The sequence below is a fragment of the Mya arenaria genome, chromosome 3 (genome assembly GCF_026914265.1).
Source record: "Mya arenaria isolate MELC-2E11 chromosome 3, ASM2691426v1".
In the NCBI taxonomy this organism is placed as follows: domain Eukaryota; kingdom Metazoa; phylum Mollusca; class Bivalvia; order Myida; family Myidae; genus Mya; species Mya arenaria.
In genome coordinates this window covers 21,330,600-21,354,282 of record NC_069124.1, presented here as the reverse complement: position 1 = coordinate 21,354,282, position 23,683 = coordinate 21,330,600, and the positions used below count along the sequence as shown (strand labels likewise).

Below are 23,683 nucleotides of genomic sequence, written 5' to 3'. Positions count from 1 at the left end.
GGACATTTCTACAAATATTAAAGATTTCCAGCTGCAACAATGTAAGGAGATTATTGTTTAACTAGATAAATCTGATTCCAGAGGTAACATAAATTGCTCAGGGTATATATGTAAACTTAAAAGCGTGTTGTTGTTTTATTTTATTGAGAAGCAACAACTAAGAACTGTTGATATTGAGCTGTCTTAAGTTACGTGACTATACTATTTTTACTTTGAATCCTGAATACCGAAGTATACAGGTACATTCTTAGTCTCAGGTTCAGGTTAATTTTGGCCAATGATGAATTGTTTACTTATAGACTATGCTATTTTAATGCTTATTATATATAATGCTTTCCTACTTTTTAAGGTAGCCAGTTTGACAATGTCGTTTTAACAATACACAACGGGGAAAGTATGACGTGGTCCTCCAAAAATAATACCGTCATTTCCGTAGATATGTATCCACATAATTTGATACAAAATATAAGACTATCAAGTACACTTCAAAGTGGCGGGTTCATGACCATATGCAATGTGAAAGTGTATGGACCGGAATATTGTAAGTAAATGTATTATTTCCTTAGATAAACTAGTTACGTATAAATATAATTTGATGATAAAATCTAAATGCGATCTGCAAAACTAACTATCTATTACATCATCCTATAATTTCATAAACTTGTTCAATTCAATGGTGCAAATCACGAGTGAAACTGGTCGTTTATCAAGAGAAGATGTACGATTGTCGTGCCGTTTGACTTGATGTTGTAGTTTATAAATTGTGGCCTCGTCTAACTGATTGCTCATTGTTTCATCGGTATCCACACTACTTTAATAATACTTGTACTGATAGAGTTAGAAAACGGTCCAATGATGACTTTATCGGCAAAAATAAATTGTTGAGCGCTAGAACTCAAACTGGTTTAAGGATTATTTCACTTGATTTAATTATAACTACATGGAAGTATTTATTACGGCTGTCAGGAAATTTCATAGTTAAAACAACCACTTACATGGTGAATTTTACTTTTGAAATTCTTTTATTCGATCAAAATGCATTTAAAGAATTCAGATTATGCATTAGGTGTAACGTAACTCTAGACGTTCTTAAACACAGTGACTGGTTTACCAACCCAATCCTCAGTGTATAACACCGATTGCACGGCCGATAAAGCATTGAATGGTATCGAAGATCCTGGTACAAACGATACACAACTTTGTCAAGCCTGTAGTGTTATAGCTGGATCGAACCCGTGGTGGTCACTCGATTTAGGCGGCGAACACCTGATTGGAAGCATTCAAGTTGTGGGAAGAGGTAAAAGAGTACATGATGCTCTCATTTGGTTGTGCCAGACAACTAGTATAAAATTTAGATCTTTTCGACGCACTTAAAATACTAATAACATTAACTTGCTTTATCGAAATTCATAGGAGCAAGTTGATACCAAGGATATATTTCCAACAATTCATATACAGTAAAACTGCGGTCGTTTGAACAAGTGGTCGTTCGAGAACCGGCGTTCCCTCGAGGTCGGAGCTTGTGCCTAACTTTTTTCCTTCTATTTTTATATAAAATATACCTACGCTGCATCGAAACCTAATTATGTCGAGGAGTCGAGCAATATATTCGGTCCCAAGTACACAAATCATGCACAAAACCTTATGGCTCCCTCGAGGTCATAATTTCACACTTTTTCCCGAACGATTGTTCCAAAATAAACAAACAATTGCTAGGTATTTATTTTTTTGCAAGTTGTAAAAATTGCAATGACAGTTGAAAGGCAATTTGATTAGATGTGAAAAATCGTTTAACACTGTTAACGCATGACCGATATTAGTTGATATGGCCATTTTAGAAGACAATTATGAGAAGTTAATGACGAGAAGTTAATTGTGAGAAATGTAAATGAGTAATAAAAATATGAATTAACACTACCATATCGATCCAACATCGGAATCTCTGAAAATAATTCCTTCTTGTCACTTTGCTTTGCAATATGGCAATTTTTAAAAAATAAAAAAATGTATTTATTCATTTATTAATATTTCTTTTATATTTTTATTTAGTATACATATAGTATACGACAGCCTTTGATCATATTAGCGATTTCCACAACGCAACACAATAACGGTTTCTTAGTAAACAGACGACTTCAAACTTAAAATACACTGAAAGATATTTCATAACAGACTGGAGACTGGAGAAATGAAAATCGGGTCGTTCGAAACATCGGTTCACTCGAGGATTAGGCTCGGTCCCCGGCGACCTCGAGCGATCACAGTTTTACTGTATACATATTAGGTCATAGGAAATAAAGCAAAACAAGCTGCGTTATAAAAATATCTAATCATAATTGTTTATATGTGTCGCATTAGGAATTGTTCTCATTTATTGATAAACCATGTTGATGCAGGGTAACTACTAGAAACTAGTTACAAAATAATGAAAAGCATGCTATTAAAAAAGTAAACTATGATACACATTTATTTGTATTTTATTTTGTTTAACGAACGTTTGTATTATTTTTAACAATAGTTTTTGAATGCAAGAATTTAATCTGCCAATACACCACATACACAATATGGAAGTGTATGCACTACTAAATCACCAATGCGTCAAAGCACTTTTCTCTTTCAGCTGTTGATATACAAAGTAATGGTCTACAAGTTTCTATTGCTAACGCACTAGTTAGCGGCAAAGTTGTTATCCAAGGGAACATCGATACATTTGAAATTAACCAACAACTAAACCCCCCTAGACTTGCACGTAACATCAACATCACGACTGTGTCAAGATCACAGCAGTACATGGTCCTTTGTGAAGTGAAATAATTTGAAACTGGTAAATATTTACAAAACAAATGGTAATTAAGTTACATATTTTTCGTATTCACTTTTAGTTTAAACACAACTTCGCCTGATTGTTATATAAACCATGCAGTTACAAACAAGATGCGATATTCAGTAACTTAAATTGGAGATAATTATAATAGGGTTATTGGTACTGCGTTATGATCCGGAGGTTGTATTCGACTCGAGTGGATTTTTGTAGAAAGCAAAAATCCACGAGAGTCAAATACGACATTCCGGATCAAAACCCAGGTTTAATAACTTTTTTATTTTATACAATACTGGTTAGATCACTTAAAAGCCACATGTTTTCATAATAAATGTAATTTGAACGATGCTCTTTTTTCTTGTGTGCGTCATTATAACATCGCGCAACGATAATTGTTATAACGTGACATCATAAGATTGGAATATGGACGTATTGCACTGGAGTGGAATACGGACTACCGTTTTTTGCGATATGTATTGCGTGTGAATTTTAGATGGGTATATAATAAAGTTTGATATTGGAACAAAGGCTGAATACGTTGTGTTTAAAATTAAACATGGACACAACTCAGGAACAGTTAAAGGATTTACCGTAAGCGAGGGTGGATGGTTTGAACTCCACAAACGAGTTTTGATGTTGCTAGTCTCAAATGATGCCGGTGTAATATATTCATATTTTCAATACAATTTTTGACTTACTATTTTAATAATAATAATTTATCCATATGATTTTATTGAGTCTTGAGTCAAACAGCTTTGAGCATTTTAAGCTATACCATTCAGGATGACATTCTTAATGCGCGTTAAATGGGAATAGGAACTTCGCAATTTCATTATATCCTATTATAATTAATTCTTTTCGTTGTTTTGTTCTTCTACAGATTGCCCCAATGGAACATATGGAGATGAATGCGCTGGAAACTGTCGACATTGCAAAGGAGGTTTTGCACAGTGTGACCATATTTACGGAATATGCAACATGGGATGTGAAACAGGATATGTTGGACTGCTTTGCGTTCATAGTAAGTTTTGTTTATGTTATGAATGCATAAAAAACTTAATACATTCGCACAATCAAATGTAGCAAGGTGCATATTTCAGTATTTTATTAGTTTGTGTGTTTGGTATGGTTCTATATCGTATATCGTTTTGTATTGTTTGTGTATCGTCGTGTTTAGTGTTGTGCTACGTGGTTATTTTCCTCTGTGCGTTACTGTCCGTCTATGTCCGTCAATGTCCGAGTGCGTCAGAGCGTGATTACTGGTTATGCGAGTTTGTCTAAATTTATAGAGTGATTGATTGGTTCATAATGCCTTTTCCCCTTTTTCCCGCTTCATTGCACACGCCCTTATTTATATATACACATAAATCATTCCGTTCTGAATTATCATCGACGCAAGTCAAGGTTTCAATTGTAACAGTTGTTACTATATTCTTACTTATTCAATATTCGCTCTTATCTTTGAGCTGAAATATTCATTCATATTTAATTATTATTTAGACGTGCCTGGTAAGTTTATTACTCATAGTTCTTAGAATGTTTTATGTATTTAACCGCGAAGTCTCCCTTGATATATTTACCGATCACTGTCCATTGTCTTTGTATTTTGTGCTATTAATAATATGATTATGTTAGCATATTCTTTTATATGTTTTATTATATGTTTTAGGTTTCGTTCGACTACGTATAAATAAATATTTTCGAACTCCGAAGTTGAGTGGTTTTGTCTTGGCACACCCACGCTACAAATGGCTCCCCGATCGAGGTTGGCGTAGTCCAGAGCCAGGCCGTCGTGTCCTCCAGACCAGACGTTGAGGGGATTTTGTCTGCGTTTTGACGCCCAGAAGAGGTCGAGAAGCCCAGCATATCCGCCGGCACCTCCGTATTGGTATACCTCCCCGTCCCTTTCCCCACCCATCCTCCCTGATCGTGCAATATACCCCCCAGTCCTTTCCCCCACCCATTCTCCCTGATCGTGTAGTATATTTCGCGAGAGACTCTAATCCTGTTTTATTTACATTTTATCTGTCAAATTTGACAGTTATCAGCTGATCGCGTGTCACGTGACAGAAGAGGAACACCGCGTATGGATTTCTGTGTGTTTTGTCTGTGATATATGTGTTATTTGTAATTGTGGATTATATGTTTGTGTGTGTGTGATTTTTTGTTGAACCGTGAGTACCCTTATTTTATACATTACTTTGTAAGTTTTTGATATTTTGGCTGTAACTATTTTTTCCTTTTGGGTAAACCGGTTAGTCGACATTTATAAAGTGAAAATAGAGTGACCTAGATTTTTTTGGATTACTTTTTGTATTTATTGCTTTATTTACGGTAAGAGTACATATATTTTTGGTTTATTTCATTTCATTTGGTATTGATTTTGTCTGTTTTGCTTGAAATTGTTACTGTCATTTTGTACTATGTCAGTCATTTTCATTTGTGACATATTTTCGCGACCAGGTATTTGTTTTGACAGTCAATTTTGACAGTTAAATTCATAGGTTTAATTAATTGTACACACGGCTCCTTTTGAATTGCTTATCTATTGATTGTGCTTTAAATGTTTTGTTTTGTGTAAACTTGCTTGCTTTTCTTGTGTCATAGATTAGTATTTCTGTGCTTTATTTGCTTCATTATTTTCATTTTGCTGGGTTATTGTGATCTTGCCTGGCTTTTGCATATATTTTGGTTGCATACATTGCTTTGCTTAATTTTACACGCTTACAAATAATTTATACATGCTTTACACTTAGTTTAGCACGTTAGTTTAGATCATATTTATCATTATAAAACTTAAGTGTATTTATTTTTGTGTTTTCCATCCTTCACACATATTACAGATATAAATTTAAGTGTGCTTGGCAAGTTACTGTATTCATTTGCATAGTTGTTTGTTTATTTGTTTTTTGTGTGTTTCTGTGTTCTTTGTTTCTGTGTTCTTTGTACATTATATGTTTCATATTTTGACCTGTCAGACTAGGTTATACATATTTGCCCTTTTTCATATAATTTTCCTACTTTATTTCCAGATTTCCCTATTATTATTTACATTTCAGAGTGTGATCTCAGTTTTGATTAATTTGAGATTCTGAAATCATTTTATTAAGTTTTGCTTCACACACAATTTAGTACTTTAAGTATTTATTGTTCATAGTTACTGTGTGGATATAGCTAAACCAGGTGTATTTATGGTAGTTGTGTCATAGCTTAAATGGAAATAGTTATATAAATAAACTTGGTAGCCTACTAGAATATTTAGGGAACACCTTTTGACCCTATTTGACCCTGCACTTGTTTAAACTTAGACTGGTCCCCGGCCATTAAACTTATCAATTGTATTATTTATACTTTTTAACGGATCTGTCCTTTGCTTTGTCTTTGGCCTTTACATTTAATTTCATAAATTTAATTAAAATTAATTTATTTGTCATTTGAATTAAAATTTAACATTCACATACATCAATAGGATAAGTTTAATTTATTTATTTCAATTAATCAACTTTGAAATTTATTTTCATCATAAATAAATAGACTTAATTTACACACATTAAAATTTAATTACACATACAGTTCACATATAGTTTTACACATCCGTTGATATATTTTTTTTAATTGAAGATATACATTGGCATTTGTTAATAATTCACTGGTGAGCATAGCACATTGTGATCACTAATACACTCATAGTCACACACAGTGTAGTGGATCATAGCCGCTTTCTGTTTTATTAATTTATTTTTGTTTAATTTGCCCTTTCTTTTCTACTGTATTTTCTGTACATCATTTCTTCATTCTGGGTTTGTTATACCTTCTGTTGTTGTTGCTTTCTGTCACCATGAGTGACGAAGAAGCCCCCATGTCCGAGGGGAAGCTTGGTGCAGTTGGTGGTGATATGTCATACCCATCTGAAGCTGAAATGTTACAGTTGCTGTCCAGCATGTATAATATTACGCCTAAACTTGCCCCACCCATTTTTGATGTTAAGCCCAAACCTCTTTCAGGTTCTAATGTCAAGCCAAAGCCCCAACCATTGATGTCCCTTTTGACCCAGCCTTCCACGCCCCCATCTCATTTTGCTTTTACACCTTCTTCTTCTTCTATGGCGACTAAGGCACCGAAGATCCCACCGTTCTTTGGTGATGATCCTACGCCTAAGTCAGAAATATTTTTTTATGAGTGGCGCCATGATGTGCGGTGTCTGAGGAAAGACGCTTCTTTGTCTTCTTCCTTAGTGCTGCAAGCTATCAGGTCTTCATTACGGGGTACAGCTCGTCGTTTACTAGTTTCACTTGGTGAAAATATAACAGTAGACACGGTACTCCGGAAGCTTGAAGTGAATTATGGCGAGCCTTCTCAAAAGTCTTTATCTATGAAGGAGTTTTTCAATTTGGCTCAAAGACCAGATGAGTCGGTCACATCTTTTGGTTGTCGGCTCGAGTCGGCTTTGACGCAAGCTTTTGAAAGCGGCCGCATCCCATTGACAAATCGTAACGAACTGCTTTGCGAAAGACTATGGTCTGGTTTGCGCACAGAGATGTTGCGCACAAACACACGCCACAAGTTAGACGCAGCAGCAGATTATGATGCGTTTCTCCGGGATGTCCGGCAGGTTGATAAAGAGCTGTCCCTAAGTCCAAATCCCCCCATGCTTCTAGCCAACAGCAATCTATGCCCCCCAGTTCTCAGCACCCCAACTTTGATAAGAAGGTTTCTGATTTAGAGCAACGGCTCAATTCCCGGATATCTTCTGTCCAGTCTGGTGTTGATAAAAAGTTTTCCACTATTTTACAGCGCCTAGACACTCTCACACTTTCGCCTGATGTTAGTGTACCCCCAACCCAATACATTCCTCCTTTGTTTTCCCCTTCCAAGGCGGCACCTCCCAGACCACATGGTTACGGCCCTCCGACACCCAATGTATTCTCTGGTGGTAACCGTGGCTCTCGCCGTAGTAGAGGTGGTGGTCGCCATTCTTCTTTTGGTCAGTCCCCTACTCACCCAAACTTTTAGCCGCCCCTGCCAGTGGCCACCCAGGGGTTGGCGTCGTTTTCGGCCAGTCTGTTAGTGTTTCTGATCTTGTTGGTGCGTCAAATACATCCAATGTTGTCGTTGATTCAGTTCCTGCTATAGGTCTGATAGACAGTGGGTCCATGGTCACTACTATTAGTGATACTTTCTTTAGGTCTTTGCCTAGTAAGCCTCCTTTGAAGGAATTGTCTGATTTGAATATCGACATAAATGTTACTGTTGCCAATGGTAACAAACTTGACATTTTTGGCTTTATTGAAATCACTCTGGCTGTTCCTGATTTGAATTTTGAACTTGATGTTCCAGTACTTGTAGTTCCCGACACTGGCAGTCATCCGGTGATTGTGGGCACCAATATCATTAGACGTTGTAAGTCAGCGTCTGCTGCACCCGCCCGTCCATTGCCTGATTCTTGGTAATCAGCCTTTGATGCCCTAGTCTGTGAACCTATTACAGCAAAGTCTACTAATGAGCATACTGTAGAACTTGGTCCTTATGAGTTTGTTACCCTTAACGGAATTGCCAGAGGTCTTAAACATGATGTTCAGAAGATTGTTACTGAGAACATTTCTCCTGATAGCCCATACCTTGTTAGACCCCATGTTTTGAAGGCCCCTCACCATGGTAATTATGTCAAGGTCCCTGTTAGGTTGTGCAACATGACTGCCAAACCCGTCTTTATCCGGCCAAAGTCAGACATATGCGTTGTAGACGAGGTCAAGGTCGTTGACAATCTTGCTTCTTCACTTTCTTCTTCCTCTTCTTCTTTTTCTAGTCTTGACCCAGTTGACGATCTTGGTGTCAAAATCGACATCGATAACTTGTCACCAGATCAGATTCTGCGGGTTCGCCAAATACTTGGTAATTGGCGTCATATCTTTTCTACCGGCCCTACTGATCTTGACTGTTCCAATATCGTCAAACATAAGATTGTTCTTACCAATGACACGCCCTTTAAACAACCATACCGCAAGATTCCACCAGGAATGTATGAGGAGGTACGTCAACATCTTAAAGATATGCTTGACTGCGGTGCGATTCACGAAAGTGATAGCCCGTACTCCTCTAATGTAGTTCTTGTGCGAAAGAAAGACGGCTCATTGCGTTTTTGTCTGGATTTCCGTATGTTGAATTCCAGGACACGTAAGGACGCCTATATGCTGCCAAGGTTCGATGATACCGTCGACACTTTGGTAGGTTCCAAGTTCTTCTCCAAACTAGACTTACGCTCAGGTTACTGGCAAGTCGAAATGGAAGAAGATGACAAGCACAAGACCGCATTTTCTGTAGGCAATCTTGGCTTCTTTGAGTGCAACCGAATGCCTTTTGGTCTGACGAACAGTGGCGCTACATTTCAGCGTCTTATGGAGAAATGTATGGGCGATTTAAACCTCAGAGAATGTCTTGTTTTCATTGACGATATCTTTATCTTCTCTGACTCTTTCGAAGAACATTTGTCCCGTCTCGAATCTGTTTTTCAACGTCTCCATTCTCATGGTCTTAAACTAAAAGGCTCAAAATGCGAGTTCTTTAAGTCGTCAGTTACCTACCTTGGCCATGTTATCTCGGCCAATGGTATTTCCACTGACCCGGACAAGACATCTGCAATTTCTGATTGGCCCGTCCCTAAGAATGTCCAGGAGTTGCGTAGTTTTTTCGGGACTGCTGGTTTCTACCGTAGGTTTATACAGGGTTACTCTAAGATAGCCCATCCCCTTAACCAACTCCTCGAAGGGCACGATTCCACCACGTCCTCTAAGAAGTCTAGGAAATCTAAAAGAAATTCCCCAGCCCCGTGGTCCTGGTCCGACGCCCAGCAACATTCTTTTGATCTTTTAAAGACCCAACATTGATAATAATTATTATATTGGTAGAATATACATATTTTATTTATAACAGTATGCAGTTGTTGTTTTTTCAAATCCTACATAATTATATTATCAATGATATTTCATAATAAAATATAATTTGTATAAAAATTGAAATAACACGGCATAGTTGTTGACAGAACATGAACAAATAAATGTGTAAGACATGCTACTACTTTATGGGGTGTAAATAACCCAGGGCTTTCACTTTAGGGACATTTGAACACTTTTGGTGAAGATCCACTACCACACCTACTAATCCCCCCCTTATTAAACCATATTTTTTATGGAACAACATAAATTACGGTAAAGGAATTTGACAGAATGTACCTTAGGAACATTTCTGTGACATTGTTTTGAAAACAGGCCAGCAGGATCTGAGGAGAAGATTTTTCAATTTAGACATATAGCGAAAAGTAGCTACGCACCATACAGCAAGTTTTTTTTTTAATCAATATCCGGTGAAGAAAATTCATACAGGGTATTGAAACATTTTTTTGCTTCACATGAAGACTTTTAACAAAGATAACTTAACTAGCTCTTCATCATATTAAATAAAAATTAGCACAACCTATGCCCATACAGAGCCCCGCATTTGATCTTTTACCAAAGTTTGATTGAGAGTTTAGTTTCTTGACACACTAAGTGATAAAGTCTTTACAGGTCTATTAAAGCTGTACTCTCACAGATTGTTTTTTTGAAAAAGTTTGTTTTTATCTTGGAATGAGCCAATTTATGCGAAAATGCATGGAAACCAGTGATATAAGCGTGCTGACAAAAAATCAGATCACAGATTTTAATTTAAAAAATGGATACTTGCGCATTTTTCTTAAACTGTTAGTAACGCTTTATGCCATTCAAATTAGTTTATTTAGATCTTATGTCAGCAGTCTTATATCACTTCTTTGCAGATATTTTGGCAATAAATGGCTCATTCAAAGACCAAAATAAAAGATTTGTCAAAATGGTAAATCTGTGAGAGTGCAGCTTTAAAGTGTTTGAGAAAAGTAATCACCTTATCAACACCAGTAAGAAAACAAATACAGGGCTCTTTGCAGCTGTATAGTCTGTCCTTTAGTTAATTCAAAATGGTGAAGAAAAATAAAAGTTGTCTTCTGTTTTAACTTTTAAGTCATTCAAAGGAATATTGCCTACTGTTGCAGCATTTATCACCGTACATATCATGTGGTATACACACACTGATATATAACAAAACCAAGTTCATTTGTCTCAGTATTTGCCAATTTTGGGCTTTCACTTCTTGAACATGTTTTGAGTTTTAGTGATCTGAATAGGCTAATGTTTTTTTATGACAATGATGCAGGTGATCTAAAACATTTTTTTTTTATCAAAAGATCCAGGAATGAACAAATATTTTTTGTGTGAAAAAACAACAGTTCAATTCATTTTTTTATGTAATTTAGTTAAAAACAAAATTTATTTAAGTTAACTATATATATCTCAATATAATTCTATTATTTATTCCACAGAATATATTACCACAGCAAATTTTAATGATATGCTTTTTTCAACCATTCCAATTTATTTTGTCAATAAGATCATTTAAACTATTAGCAGGCAATGACCACCCTTTTGTTGACTATATTTAATAAATATCAGTAGGAAAATGACCAACTAAGATCTTAATTATACACGGTAAAGACAGTTACCATGACAATACTTGGTGCTTATAGATGAAGGCAAAGATAACAGTCAGAGAGTTGCTACTGAAAAATTTCTTATCAAAAACTATAGGTCCGTGATTTATGTATATTGAATTAAAAATAAATAAAAATGTACATTAATTTTACTATATTCTTCTTTATATCTTAAATTCTGAACAATACAATTTTATTGTTTTATGTCACTAAATGCATGACTTGTGTTCTTTTTTAGTTGCTAAACTTTTAATACTAACATGCCACACATATATTAATGTTTTATGCAGTTTTATTAAATCGTTAGTAAGGCTTAAGCCATTAATCATTAATTTCTGAACGAAATATGCCAATCTTTGATGTTAGCTTTTGTCAGCAATCTTCAATCATTGGTTTGCAGATATTTACCAAAAATTTGGTAAATCTGTGAGAGTGCAGCTTTAATTTATTATAATTTGGCGATTAATTCACGTTAACATATCATATATGCATTTCAAGAAGTGGAACTTGATTGGATATTTTAAATATCAAAATATATATTTGATAATCCTATGTGAGTGTCAACAATTATTGAAGTGTGTCAACGTTAATATACCATCCTCCACAGCTCCAACCCTGAAGAACACTCGCACAATATTGTCCCCCACCGCCACTAAGGAAAGTCCCAATAAAATTTAAAACATATTGACCTTAAAACTACTTGTGAATAATAATTTATAATTAATATACTGTCATTTAAACCTTAAAGTTGTTGAAATTATAATAGCTGCATTTTCCACATACTTATAAGTCATTTAAATAGCATAATTCTGGGCACCACCATACTTGTAAGTTTTCTTTTTCTAAGTCTAAATTTAAGTTACTATGAAATGGCCTTATTTATTGCTTTTCCTATGTATTGAATGACTTTGTTCTTTGAAAAAGGCCTTTTCATTGTTTTTATGATCCTTGTGGGAAACAGTGACACCATTCTGTGTATATCATAAACTTGTCAGACACTTTTAAATGTCCCCACAGTAGGACTGCAGGAAAAACCTTGACACTACCTAGTACAGAAAAGATGCTACACTAAATATTAAAAGTTGTAAGTTTCTGGTTCTCAAGTTCTTCAAATTTGTTTAAATTATTACATATAGCTCGATATATTTAGAATCATACAATTTTTAAATTATTATCAAAGTGAAGAGTTTGATAAAGATTTAATTTAATACTTTCAATCAATAGCCTTTTTGATACTATAAAATCTATTACCTTAATTATTTTTTCCTCCCAAAACCATTCCCTTATATTATAACAAATTGTTCAATAAGGGTATGATTAAGTAAAATCTCCTATTATAAAGAGTACCATATATATTCATAAAAGAAACACAACTTTCACTGCACTACAATTAAAAAGACAAAGCATTTGCAAAGCAAAGCAGAACATTAGGTCTCTGACTAACTGATACATTCACTTAATCATATGACTGAAAATTTTCTTTCTAAAATTTCTTTTTCTCAAGTTCTTCAACTTTCTTTAAAAATTCTAAAATGGAAAATATGACATATATCTCTACTTCAAGAACAAAAAAAAATCTTTTTCAGGTAAAGAGTTTGATTTAGATTTGAATTTTAACAACTTTTTTATGTAAAATCTATTATTTTTCATTGCCTTCATTCTTAAAAAAGCATTTAACCCCTTAAATTTCCATTTCCTAAATCTCCAATTATAAAGAATTCCATATTCATTACAGAAACACTGTCTGTTTCACTATTAACTAGTCTAATAAATAAGCAAAGCAATTATTTAAACATAAAATGATATGATGATGTAATAAGAAATGCTAACAGCAATACGGGATTTTATTTATATTTAGAAATGGGATCAAAGATGAGAATCGACATTCTAAATGAACGAGAATGCTTAGAAAATATACAGAAATATGGAAGATAGTTTTGTTTCTTAATGACACAAATTCAAAGTAATGTTCCTTTCTTGATTGGGTGGGACTAATTTAGCTCCGCCTAAAATTGTTTTGTCATCAGATTAGGTATAACAAACAATCTGATTGGATCAAAATCCTGACCAATATAATAAACTCTGAATGGAGGCATCCAATCAAAATCTAGTAATATTTCCATTTGTTTCCAATTGATTGCACCATCAGTGATTTACACAATCAGTGATTTATGGCCTTTTAACTTGTAATGGTCTAGTAGCAAGTGCATATATGACTTATGTTAAATCATGTTTTAAGAGCTAATTAGAATTTTAAAGTCTAAGCTATGTGACAGAAAATTAATAACAAAATCTTTTTTTGAATTGTAGTAACTGATTCTTTTGCATTTGATGAGGTCAGACATTTTAAGATATATAATATTCAGTGGATATGTGTTGATCAAGCATTTAATAACATGCCACAAAGCAGAATATTTATTAGGTCATTTTTTTTTACTTTAGACCCTGGGGCAAGTTTGGAGAGTTGCACAGAATGCTTAAAGAACTAAAATGTTGGGAATCAGTTCCTGTTTGCAGTGTGTGTATACCACGTGATAAATTACGTCATAAATGCTACGTCAGAAGGCAATATTTTGATTTGAAAAAAGACTTTAAACAAAGATAACTTTACTATTTCTTCACAATTTTAAATGAAACAAAGCGCAGTCTACGCCACCTACGGAGCCTTGCTTTCGGCCATTTACCAGAGTTTGATTGCGAGTTTAATTTCTTTAAACACTTCGACAAACCTTTTCACAATACGGCCGTCTGACGGAGCACTGTCAAAACATGAATTTGAAAACGGGTTTGTCGAAGTGTTTGATGAAACTAATGACTTTATCAAATGTCGGTAATAAAACAAATGCAGGGCTCTTTAAGCGGCATAGACTGCCCTTTGTTTCATTAAAATGGTGGTGTAAAAGAAAAGGTATCTTTGATTTAAGTGTTCATTTTAAGCAAAATGTTGCCTTCTGACGTAGCATGTATATGACGTAATTTATCACGTGGTATACACACACTGGTTTGACTATTGGTAATCCGTTCCACTCACGTTGCTGTTTATTAATAGAAGAAATGTTTTTTGACAATACCTGGTACAGTACTTGTAATTTTATTCTTGTACAAAAACTCAACATCCTTTACTCTACTTATGTTAGGTAAAGGATTGAAAATATCTAGTTAGTGTATTTTATGGAATTATGTTTACCACCTGTACAATACAATTTGGGAAAAAAAGTTGACATTGGGAAAAATACAAAATCAGGCTTAAATATCTAATTTAGATTTTAATGGCAAAATATATCATCGAAATTAGAGTTCGGGATGAACAAGCCTGAATTATTACTCTATTGCTTGGCATATTTTTTTAACAAGGCCTGCTATATTAAATTCAGAATTAGAACAAGCCCGGATGACATAATTTTCACCAGTGCAGGGTTGTGGGCTTGTGCTAATTCGATATACTACATGTTTTAAAGATTTTTATGCATGTATTATTTTGTTAATTTATAGTAAGTCTTGTCAAGATTTTTTATTCATTAATGTTATGAAATCTCCACTTATCAAATTTGGAAATTATAAAATATGGTGAAAAATGGACAATTTTTCATTAGGGAAGAAGGCAGTAAGGCAGTAAATTTCACCAAAAAAAACACTATTAATGTTGTTGTTGCTTTAGCCATATTGTTAATGATTACAACTGAACAAAATTGACAAGATGAAAGAAGAAAAACTGATTTCAGGAACATACCAGTTATTTTTTCATTATAATTGATCATCAGAACATCACTAATTTGTATAGTCTATCTTATCATTATTAAAAAAAGAACATGGAAATTATATTGATATAGTATATGAAACATATTACTTGAAACTTAATGAAATCTCAAAACACTGAAGTATAAGCAATAGTGTTGTGCCGATGATCAGTTATAATCGACAATTGATCGGAAAGGCCTACATCGGCGACAATCGATAGTGAAATTTGAACAATCGATTATAGAAACAAGAGACGTAACTACTACCGACTATCAGTTAAAAGATTGTCTTGAAAATATATTTTGTTTCTGGTCAATACATGTTAATGTTGAAATGTTCATGTGGTACTATGTTGTGTTATCTAGTCATATTATCATGTCAGTAACTCACTACAGTACCTTATTACAAATTTTCTTTGTAATTTAACTGCAAAAGGATTGGTTCTCAACATCACACTTTTGTGGTTTTAAAATGTTATTGTTTACTTCTTATATCATGTAAGAATTTAGTTTTCTCAGTTTTCTGAAAGAAAATGTTCTTGTAAAACATACAGAATATTCAACTGCTTGTTTTACTTGTTACTGACTGATTATCAAAACGAAATTGATATCTTTCTTTGTGTTTACTTTACACATGTATTCAATACCGTACACAAAATTTAGAGCCTGCGGTCTCATGATCTGTAATAGTAACTTGTAAACACTAAAGTATAGTTGCGTTCTGAATAAATAATGTAATTTATACAAATAAATGTACAAATAATATTGTAAGGGAACATTTTTTCTTAAACTGGTTCATGTAGTGTATCTATATGCCTTATATATGATGACCAAAGATAGTTAAATAATGATTAAATCGATTAATAATCGATCATTGATTGTTTTCATAAACCGATTATCTATAGTAATATTTCAGTCCGATTCCCAACACTAATAAGCAATAAAAACAGTCAATTGTCTATATAATATACATCAACATCTACAGATACTAAGCCATAAGATTTCAATTTTGGATAAAATTAACAAAATTAGAATTGCATACCTTCCTGTGCACATCTGTTTAATAAAATGAATAAATTTCCTTTATCATTAAGTAAAACAGTTTTTAAAATAACAATTGAAGGATTAAAATTTTGAGCTACTAATTGCATTACCATAGATCTACTCAAATTTTGACACTTTTTAAAGAATAACCAATAATAATTTCCAAATCTTCAAATGTAAAAGATCTACAGCATTCTTCCAAAATAGAAATATTTCATACTTGACTGAGTTCTTAATGAAAAATTGTCCTGATGTAAAATGGTATTATTAAAACATGTGCTAACAATATTCCCAAATAATTTGGTACAGTATGACAAACAAATAATCCTTCAAACTAAATTCAATTGACGCCAAGTCTATTGCTGACTATTGCACCAGTCAATTGTAACCATGGCCTCCCCAGGTCCGGGGAATAGTGGGGACTTTGATTTTCGGTCCAGCCAACCCCGGCTTTATAAAGCTACAATAATTAGCGATCAGGGATACTTTTTTATTATTTTGACATTTGTTATTAAAGTAAACCTGGGAGGAAAAGTGCGCCCGGTGTGGGGCTCGAACCCGCGACCGCCGGAACACTAGCACGGCGCTCTAACTAACTGGGCTACCAGGGCGGCTGGTTCTAACCGACACTAACTACATTATGTATCCCTGTCTCGAGTCTGCCATAGTCTAAAAATCTTCAAAAGACTCGTTGAAGGCCATTTAGGTGGACTAACCCCCGCTTAAATTCCTTCCATGCAGGGATGAACTGATGGTAAAATGTCCTCGCACCCAAGGGAACCTAGGTAACGCCCATTCCCGGGGAAATTTTGCGGGGAAAAAACAGACAAAGCTTTGCGGAGTAATGTAACTACGTGTGGGGGGCGCTAGTCATTCTAAAATGCCGTCCAGGCTTTTTTTTAATGATGGTTAGCCTGGACGGCCAGGCTAACCATCATTAAAAAAAAGCCTGGACGGCATTTTAGAATGACTATGGGGGGCGCATACCTGTGCGTGATCAAAAATAACAAACAATTCTTATCATTTAATCCATCATGAAAACAAACGGCATTTAGACTTACCATACAGTTGTCTTCAATAAGTCCATAGCCCAAAATTTTATGATTGTCCATTTCAATCCATTTTTTACACGAATGTTCTCGTCTGAGGTCACCGGAGTAGGTCCTTCTTGATTTGACTGCTAAACCGGTTTAAGAAAATGTTCGTCTCCTACGCAGTAACCTTCCCTATTGTACAGTAGCAAATATAAAATCCATCACAAAATCTTCGCCTAACTCTCGTAAATTTGATTTAAAAATATGTTAATATTTAATCAACGTGTTTAACGATCTAGCATTCATCTTTGAAACATTATTACAGTATCTTTATCCTCCATTCACAAACACGTGGACATGATAAGCAAAGTACATGCGTATATTTGATAAACGAACAAAAACATGCAAACAGGTAGCAGGATGAACCATTATGAACAATATCATTCCTAATGCTTAGAACGTATACTTGATCAAAGATAATGACATTCAAGACATGAGTTTTTAAACTATCATGAATTGCGTGAAGGGCTAATGATACACTTTTGCAAAAAAAATACCCCTTGCAATAGTATTTGGATATATTTACTTCTTATTTATCAATGTAAAGCTATCATTCAGTTACGGCAGGTGTTCAATGTAACTGAGCACAATTTAAGAGTGTAAACGAATTTCGTCACTGCTTTTAGCTACAGTTCCTAACCCCTGACAATAAGTGAACCGAGAAAATGGCTCCTTTTCAAAGAATCATTTGAAATGGATGAATTCTGAAACAAAGAATGATTGTTGAGCTTATTTTTTACGAAGTATTAAGTCAATACACAATATTATAGAACATTTATAAATAATATCACTGACTTATAAATAAGTGTTTAACCTATAATAGGTTCGTGATAGTGCTATCATACATATATGTACCCATTTCATATGGCAAGAAAAATAACATACCGTGAGTGATGAAAACGAAATAACAAAATAAAGCCACTTTTGCATAGGATAAAAGATACACAGCGAAAGGTTTTTTTCTTTAAATTGGAGTGATCAAATTAAGTTTGTCACTAAGTCAACATAGTTTAATGTACCTACTGACAATATAAGATGGTGTTCTCTAACCTATTCGATTAACTGAAAGACACAAATTGAGCCCACCAGGAAATGAAAATTAGTAAGTTGTTCTTTTTAAAAGTATTTAATATTTTCGAGCATCTAGGACCACAAGGCTTCAGAAAAGGATAAATAATTCGCAAATCTGACGCAGTTGTATATAAGATCACTGTTTTAGATTGCACACAACGTCACAAGTGAAAACACCGATGTAATATCCTCGACAGACCATGATTCGCGGTATTAAGCAATCGACCAAAAATAATAAAGTTAAACAAAGCAATAACCTTGTTTACTTACTTTTATCATAAAGATAATTTATTAATCCACATTTCCACATTCATTCTAGTACAACAGGTTAAAAGTTCAAATAACAATTGTCAAAACAAATCAACCATTGAAACAAGGCCGCCATCTTGAATTCAGTACCTAGAATCGCGAGCTGTGACGTAATCTAGGTCAAGTCATTTCAAACAGGCCAACCATAGTTTAATTGATTGGTTTATGTGAAAAATCACCAGACAAATCATCAAAATTGTTAACATCAAAATTTCAACTATAAACAACATATTTAAATTATTTTGTCAGACTTTCTAAATTTTTTTCTTATTACTCTTCATTTTTTTGCAGTGGGGGCAGTAGAATTTATCCCCAAGTCTGAGGACTCTGACTGGTGTACAGTACTTTAAGTGAGTCCAGTGATTGCATGGCATACCATTCACGATACCATCACACCTCCCCACTTAACGAATGTCAACGATATGCAACTGGCTTGTTCCTTTGTTTGAAAGCATCCACACACACAGCAGTTCTCATCATTCATCTCATCTGAGTCATACCCATCACTTGAAGTGTCTTGTATAAGGTTTACATGTGAGTGTCCAGGTCTAGGACTTTCTGTCACTGTTTTACTTCTTTTTTTGATATTTCCGGATTTGCCTTTATTTGCCTTTCCCTTGCTTGAACTGGTTTTGTTGGAAGGTCTTGGTCCCTTTTTCTGTGCCAGTTGATGTTCTTCAATGGCAGCAATGACTTGGTTACATGTTAGTTCTTTCCCGGACACAAGCTTACTAACAGTTTTTCTAGGTTTTTTGGTTTGTTCATTCTTATGTTTTACTAGCTGCTGCTCTATATCCTCAAACATATCCATCTGGTCAACAAGAATACCCCCTTCAACAGTAGTGTCACTTGATTGGCTATTATCATCACAATTAACAGTGTCTTTGAATACTTCTGATGGAAGCAAGCTGCTTTTTGGAATTGCATCTCCATCTAAAGGGTAAATTCCAGTTCTTCTAAATGATGATTGCAAATTTTCAGCAGAAAGTGCTCTTGTATACACAGTGCAAGCCATTTCACAGATGTTGTACTTCGTTAGCATGTGTCTGGCGCATCACCTTATGTGACTGTGCATGGTACATCCTTTGGAAGGGACCATAGCACCCAACATCAAGAGGCTGGAGGATGTGACTTGTGTGAGCTGGCAGAATGAACATGACAATATTGTTTTGTATGGCCCAGTCGGCAAGTGTCAATGCGACATGCGACCTGTGTCCATCTAGAAGTAACAGGACTTTGTTACCTCCTCTTCCAGGAATGAACTTTACAAAGTGCTCAGTTAAATACTTGGTGAATATTTCTGTGTTAGACCATCCAGAATCTGACACAGTTCCACTGACCCCTGGTGATCCCCCTTTTAACAAATCGAAGTTCATTCGCTTTCCAGGGAAGACAAATATGGAGGGATAGCAGACCCACTTGCACTACCAGCACCAAGGATTGTAATTGTGCTACCCTTTCCTGATGTTACTGCCTGTGCAGGATGCTCAGCACTAGCAACAATATGAGGAGGCTTGTGTTGAACTGAAACACCCTTCTCATCAATATTGTTCATCAGTTGCGGCTTGTCCGCGAGTCTATTCTTCTGTATACATACTTTAAGGTTGGCAAAATAAGTCTTTACAATGTTTTTACTCGCCATCTTGGCCCGCACGTGCTCAAGAGCTCTTGGTTTAACTACCCTCATTTCCGGCCACCGACTTAAAAACCCTTTCATCCACTTCATTGAAAGCGGTGTATTCTTGTTCCGTTTTCCTAACTGGACAGCATACGCAGTTCCTTTATCAACACACTCCTGCTGGGTGTATCCATACCCCAAGTCAGCCATTTTCTTGAAATGACTGACAATTTTGGCCTCCTCCAGCTGATCAAATAATGGTAGCTTTCCCATCACACATGTTTCAGGGTCAATTTTTTCTAAAACTCTGTCCCTTAGAGTATTTTCTGGTACACTGAATATTTTTGATGCTCTAAGTACGTATGTGCCTGTCTCCTTTACCATTTTGTATGCATTTGTCAGGGCAGTTGGAGAATACAGTCTATACTTCTTTCTTACTGGCTGAGGATATGCCTAAAACAGGAATAAAAAATCATTAATTTCTGTGCATTTACACTTAAGACTATGGACCATGATAACACACATTAACATTTTGCTTGGCCTTACTACACCACAGTGAGTCACGAGACCGCCATTGATAAAATGTAAACAATGCAGACGGACAAAAAAAATATTGTTAAGAAGTAGTTTTAGTTTATACTCATAAAAAACACTTATATGATGCATTTAAAATGTTATCAGCTGACAGTTATATCTAATATAATCAAACACTGAACATTTTAACAATTTACTAGGAAGTGAACGTATACAACAAACATTACAAAAAGTACATGTTACAAGCCACGGAGCACTTCGTAGTCTCAGTGCGTCACGTCATTTACATTTTTTCAAAATACGCTCCTGATGCACGTACACACTGACGTAGTCGTTTAATGCATTGTTTGAATAGCTCTCTTTCTGATATCGTGCCACTGCTGTTCTCATACCAAAGTGTAGATCTTCGTTGCGATTACCCCGTATAAAATTATTTAGCCTCGATAATATTGCAAAATCAAACAGGGCCAGGTCCGGGCTATAAAGAACGTGACTTATCTTCTCCTACCCTAAAAAGTTGATTGTCATCAAGGTCTCATGGCATCGATGTGGAGGCGCGTTGTCCTGGTGAAAAAGATTATTTTCAACCTCGGCGTCTGGTCTCTTCTTACGTATGGCGTTCATTAGATCCCTCCGTATCACCTGTAAATGTGTATGCAAAATTTTAACATTTGCTTGAAATGTTTATTATGGATTGTAACTTTTAGATACACTTGTAGATGTCATCGCATAATTTTGCTTATATTAAAAGAACAAGTGTTAATATTATGTATTGCAAATAAATCTATATATGTTTAACTGCACATAGCACAACCTATGTTTTATTGAACTTACCCCCTGATAGTCATCCCCTTTGGTACAGCCTGCTGAAGTAACATCGCCTGAGAGTCCATGAAGAAGGTATCGTGTTGTTGATCTGGATCTTTTTGCCTTGGTTTGGGAGGGAAAGATGGATGTTTCCAAACCATAGAGGCTAACTTTGTTTCTGGCTCGTATAGGCTAATGTAGGTTTCGTCCATGGTTATTATTCGCTGTAAGAACCTGTATTTGTTCGCATCTACGGATAAACGCTTTGGGCCATTACACGCCTTTTCCTCTGTAGAGAGCAGCATGGGGACCAATCTGGTACTTACTTTTGATAAACTGAGATTTTTATGATATTGTGAACAACTGTCCTTTTCAGCTGAACCAAGAAGCCAATTTTCATCACTGTCATTCGGTTTATGTGTAAGATCTTCCGTACTATGAAGTCATACTGTCGTCATATGTTTTGGGTTGTCTTGACAACCATTTCCTTCCTTAGTATTTGATTATATACTTTTAATTTTCTAAAGGAATATTCTATAAACACAGCTATAAGTGTTTGTTAACGTTTTGAAATATACACACAGTCTTAAAACTTTCCGGACATGCCTCGTACTTTATTATTTAATGCTTTTGTCTATTGCATTGCCTTAAGTCTCCTTTCTTGAGTATTTACTGGTACATCTTTGACACAAAGATACTTGATCCAATTTACAGTTAAACTCGGCCTAAAGTTATGAAGTCGCTTTCAGTGTTCACTACAACTCAACATTTAACACTCTGGCCAATTCAAAACACTATTTAAAAACATATTTGTAAAGGGCATTTCTTATTTTATCTGAAACATGATCAATCAGAAATACCAGTCTTAGGCAAAATACGACTGAATACATCTCATTGAGAGCAATGTTCGGTATTGCCAAATTTCATAGTACCGGCTTCAAAACCACCCTTTGTTCCAGATATTTTAGTCACAACGAAAGACCAGAAGTAGACAATACAACTGAGGAACAACTAATTCGTTACTGGAAGTAGTTATTATTTAAAAGTAAACATTTAAAAAAACGGTACAGGAGTAAATATACAAACATAACACATGCTCAATCGAATATAAAGGTAAATGTTTAAACATCCTTCTTATGAATATTATGTTAATGAGTAAAAAGTGTATCGCTTCTGAAAACGTTTATGCATCTAAGGAGCTTCTTTTAGTGGAAGACCAATGAAGGTTTGTGTCTGGAGACAAATGCAATATCCTCATCTGAAGATAAGATATAAAGTATCATTATCAAGGGCAACTGAATGAAAAAGTTTTTAGCTATCTCCTTTATCAATTTCTCTGTTTTCTTGTATTGTGCTGATGTTTTTTATTATATGTACACAAGATAAATCACTCTACTATTCTAAATAAGATCAGTAGCTGTCGTCTGTTCAAATTTGAAATGCTTATGTAAACATGGGTATGCGCTTTTAAACATGAACAGTTGTTAACAAAACTTTGGAATTGTAATAGTTACATGTCGGCAGAGGTTTCGGAAATAATGAAAATCGGAAAGAACAGAGGATTTCAATGTTGGAAGACAAACTATTTAAGATATACGGTGCATCTAGGTCAGTCAGTAATATCACACGTGTGTCTGGAATTAGGTTTCACGCACATTGAATGTTTCGGGTGTGGGCATATTGGAATTCATTAATGGATATATAACCGGTGTTTGATATAGGCAATGGATAAATATGGCGAATACAGTCATTTATTAAACACTTAGTTATTCTTCTAAGAATAGACGGAATCCAACAAGGAGTCACATTGATAAAAGACCCTGAAAGGAATACTATTATATTTCTTAAGCAAAGTCAAATGCCTGTAACCCCTATGAACGATTTTCCGCTTGTGATAAAAAACAAATCTTACCGTCACCTCGCCAGAGCCACTTCAAATAAGAAAATGCCCGAGTTTAATATATGATGCGCACAAACTATATCAACATTGCTCCATTATACTCGTTCTTTTAAGTCACCCTTTATCAACAATAATTCGTGGAGTTTTACGGTTTGATTGCTGTGATTTATAATATGTAAGTATTCTAATAA

At 34.9% G+C, this 23,683-nt stretch overlaps 1 pseudogene; it reads right to left on the bottom strand.

The window, feature by feature from the left end:
- Positions 1-19,012: 19,012 nt before the first annotated feature.
- On the bottom strand, positions 19,013-21,897 carry LOC128225816 (uncharacterized; annotated as a pseudogene).
- Positions 21,898-23,683: the final 1,786 nt, after the last annotated feature.